This window comes from Octopus sinensis, linkage group LG4 (genome assembly GCF_006345805.1).
Source record: "Octopus sinensis linkage group LG4, ASM634580v1, whole genome shotgun sequence".
Lineage (NCBI taxonomy): Eukaryota > Metazoa > Mollusca > Cephalopoda > Octopoda > Octopodidae > Octopus > Octopus sinensis.
Window position 1 is genome coordinate 129,452,323 of NC_043000.1, and position 5,000 is coordinate 129,457,322.

A 5,000-nucleotide genomic window follows, 5' to 3' on the forward strand; every position below is an offset into this window, starting at 1 on the left:
ACTGTTGTAATACTTACAATATTTAATAAAATGATGTAGCGTGAAACGATAGTACCAAATTACCGGCGATATTGTTGCTTATTTTTATTATAATCACCCCATGGATTTATATGGATAACACCATACAAAATTCTGGTGCATCTAACTTAAGTACTATATTCATTTGAATCTAAATTTTACTGAACTTATATCTATATATTTATATATATACGAGTACAACTGCATATGTGTGTGTGTACATGTGTGTGTGTGTGTGCTTGCATGAACGCATACATACATTCAAATATTCACAAATAACAACTAATGCTTATATCTAGAAATATTCAGGCAAAGCAATGTTGTTCGATATCCATGCATAGTGTTGACAGGAATAGAGACAATGTAGCAGAGGAAAACTCGAAGATGCGAGGATAGAGAGAAACACTATAGGTGTATATATATATATATATATATTATATATATATATGGTAGAGGAAAATATGTGGGAAAACTAGGTCCTTTCCGAGCATTCATGCAGAAACAATTGCAAGGCTTTGTCCCTCAACCGTAAACAATCCGCAAAGAAATTAAACTGATTTTAGTTTTCATATCATACTCACATTTGCCAATATGTATACATGCTTATATATTTATAGGAATACATACTTACGTACTCAGGTAATCATGATACACACGCGCGCGCACACACAGGCACATATATAAGAAAAAACAATGCATCCTCCTCACGGCCTCCCTTCAGATATTTAGAAATACACAAGGAATCCTAAATACTGATTATTTGTATTGCAGTTTAATTTTTAAATCGCACCTGTGACCCCCTTCGGTCATGAATGACCATGGGATTGCACCTAGAAAGTTACCCTCCGAGCACAAGTCTGGGCAAGGTTATTTATGGAAGACCAGCAGTCGCCCATGCATACTGGCCTCCTCTCTCCACGCCACCAGTGTTAACCAAGGGAAAGGCAACAGCAGACTCAGCTTGGCACCAGTGACGTCGCAGCTCATTTATTAACGTGCAAGTGGTTGAGCACTCCACAGACATGTGTACCCTTAACATAGTTCTCGGGGAGATTCAGCGTGACACAGAGTGTGACAAGGCTGGCCCTTTGAAATACAGGTACAACATAAACAGGAAGAAAGAGTGAGAGAAAGTTGTGGTGAAAGATTACAACAGGATTCACCCCACCCATGCCGGAGCCTCGTGGAGCTTTTGGTGTTTTCGCTCAATAAACACTCACAATGCCGGTTCTGGGAATCGAAACCGCAATCCTACGACCGGGCCATTGCGCCCCCACTAAATCGCTCTATACATACATAAATACATACATATATGCATGAATACCTACCTACCTACCTACCTACCTACATGAATGCATATATACATGCGTGCATACTTACATAATGTATGCATACCTATATACATAAATGCATATATACATGCATGTATATACTTGCACTCACACATACACACACACAGATATACACATGTATATAATCTGGCGCAGGGGGACGTATGGAATAACAGAAAAACAACATATAACAGACGTGGATAAGCTTCAAATTAATCATCAGTTATCAACCAAACATCACCGCCATTTCGCTACCTACGATTATATTCTTCAATTCAGCGTTGTCAGCAAGAAAATCTGGTGAGGTAAAAACGGGCGAACTTGAAAGATGAATGCAACAGATAAAAATGAGTTAGATTCAATAACAAAAAAAAATAAAAGAAGAGGTCTCTAGACTGGACGGTAAATAAAGACGAGTTGCGAAGAGAATAGGAAAAATATAGCAAAAAGAAATAAAAAAAAAGCATACGCAAGGGCAGAAACAGAAAAATATGTAAACGGAAAAAAATTTCTTGTGACAAGGGACATAAATTAAACGTTTTCGTGTGTAGTAATGCTGATGGGAAAGAGGTAATCTTTTGGACTTGGAAAAATATAACAAGGATATATTGTTATGGAAAAAAAAGGTAAATGGAAAGATAATAGAGAGGTAGAAAGATATATAAGAAGAGAGAGAGAGAGAGAGAGAGAGAGAGAGAGAGAGAGAGAGGGAGAGAGGGAGAGAGAGCTAGTAATGAGAAAGAAAGCTAGCCTTTAAAACATTTTTAGAATGATGAAAAAACCGCGGGCTGCATAAAATCTCATACAAGTCAGGGACTGCAAAAGAAGCAGCTACCACGAGCGCGGTCAACACGAAAACAATAAATGATACAAATAGACCGGTTGGCCACATGGTGCTTTTAAAAACGGTGAGAAGGAAAGGATACTACTACTATATATAAGATTTCCTTATAGCCAACATTTTTTTATCTCACCCCAGAGTATCTCGAGTAACCATACAGGACTTACAGTCAATGATTTCAAAGAAAGATTCGTCCAGCATTTGAATTCTACCACATCTGTGTACAGACAAAATTACACATTCTTTGTCTGTTTTATATGGAAGATCTGACATCAGGGAGATGTTCCGAAAGGGAAACTTGAGATCAACGTGCAGAGAATCGGAACAAACATTAGGGAGATGTTTCGAAAGGGAAAGTTGAAATCAAGGTGCAGAGAACCGGAACAAATACCACGGCGCATTTCATCAGACGCACTAACGGCTCTGCCAATTCAACACCATTTATAGCTAACTTTTAAGTATCCATATTCTTTCTTCCCGATATACGCCAGCTTTTATATTCTATGAAGAACTTCCTACCAACACATGGCTCATACACACACGCAGATATACAAACGCGAAATTTCATTTATTCTGTTACTGTTTTACTCATTTGTTTACTTCAGTCATTGGACTGCGGCCATCAGCTGGGTCATAACCTTGAAGGGTTCGGTCGATCAAACTGACGCCAGTACTTATTTGAAGACTGGTGCGTATTTTATCGACTTCTTTTCGCAGAACTGTTAGGGTGTGGGAACGTAAACATACCAACGCCGGTTGTCAAGTGTTGGGAGATAAACACAAAAACACAAATGCATACACGCACACACATGACAGGCTTTAGCACACATTCTGATTTCAAAATCTCCTCATAAAGAATCGGTCAACCCGGAGCTTTAGAAGCGAACACTTGCTTAAGTGACACAAAGCGCAAGGGAACTCAAAGCCGTGTGATTTTGAAGCAATTTTCATTGCCACATAGTCGTAGTATTTCAAAATACACCAGGAAAGTATAATAAAAACATGAATTTAACTAATGTACTCGATAAAACTAGCTACAGAATGATGTAATATAATATATGTAGACTGACTGAATGAAGAAAAATGAGCCTGTACACACAAACACACACACACGTTCTCAGGGCACTAAATGACTTGTTTACTGTAGCGATGGGTATATTACGTACATACATTACACAAACACTGCATATATAATACACAAAAAGGCACACACATAGGAATACAAGGTTACGTAAGTATACGTACACTTAAACATACAAAAATGTATATATATTCAACCCGCTGGTCACTAATATAATCTTAAACCATTAAATTAGAACTAGAAAACCTGGTTTAGACTTGAACAGTATTTGTGAACGTGTTACTGCTTATACAACAAATTATTCATTAGGCTTGGTATAAAATATAAAATTATATAATTTAAATGTAGTACATAGCAACTCAAAAATTAATATAATTCTTAACGATTTATTATGCTATTGCTTCTCAAAGCAGCTATTTTTAGCTACATCACACAACCTTTTCAACTATAACGGTTATAGACTGACTTTAACCGGAAAAATAACTTAACAACCTTGATCTTAACAGTCTCACCAATACAATATAATTTAGACACGAAATATAAAGACTTACCACAACCAGCCATGCATACACACTATACTGATTTCATATTTGATAGTACACGTTATTAGCACACCACCCTTTCACGACAATATATTTCTTCATTAATGCTATATATTTTTCCCATTTTAAGTCCTATATTTTCTGTTTATTACTTTTTTTTAAAACTTTAACGTTTTATTTTCTCCTATCCACTCCACCTTTACTGCTTTGATTAATCCTTTACTCTGACATTTGTTGAATATATAACCATCAGCGTCAGGTTCATCTCACCATCTCTGTTCTACGCTATTACAACCCCAATAGACCAAGTACATCTTTGTCTGTCTGTATGTTTGTCCATTCGTCCGTCTTCCTATCTATCTATCTATCTATCTATCTATCTATCTATCTATCTATCTATCTATCTATCTATCTATCTATCTATCTACATATCTGTCTGTCTGCCTGCCTGCCTGCCTGCCTGCCTACCTACCTATCTATCTATAAAGTAGATGCTGGATTAAAAAAATCTAGCGGAACTCACGGTAAGTACATCCGGAATGCGGTCTGATGATTAATTTTCTCTTCTGTACATCCTATATAACTATATTATTGTATTGTATATGTATGTGCATATATGTATACATACACACACACGCACACATATAGTGCATGTATAAATATATATATATATATAATATATATATATATATACATACACACACACGCACACATATAGTGCATGTATATATATATTATATATAATATAGATATATATATATATATATATATATCAAAGCAGTTGAGTAAATTATGAAACAGCTGTAACCACTACGGAAATATTTAACATTTCTTTGCCTTTCACATCTGAGTAGTGCTTATATATATATATATATATATTATATTATATTATATATATATACATACATATACAAGAGAGGAGAGAGAGAGTGAGAAAGAAAGAAAGAGAGAGTGAGAGGGTAGAAAGAGAGAAGGAGAAAGAGAGATTAGATTAACAAGTTGGCAACTACTTGACCGGTCTGTTGAGAGTGGATACTTGTGTGTGTGTGTTTATGTGTACATATACATACATAACTTTGTATATGTTTGCGTATTATACGTTGTATGTGTCATATATATATATGAGTAACATGCATGGCTCTACTTAAGCAAGTGATTGTCGTGAACTATGATTGTCTCCCTCTGTG

General features: G+C 35.9%; 1 protein-coding gene across 1 annotated transcript in view; it reads right to left on the bottom strand.

Moving 5' to 3' along the window:
• LOC115210585 (tetraspanin-8-like) overlaps positions 1-5,000 on the bottom strand; it is a 285,558-nt gene that overhangs the window by 12,203 nt on the left and 268,355 nt on the right. The window lies entirely within an intron of this gene.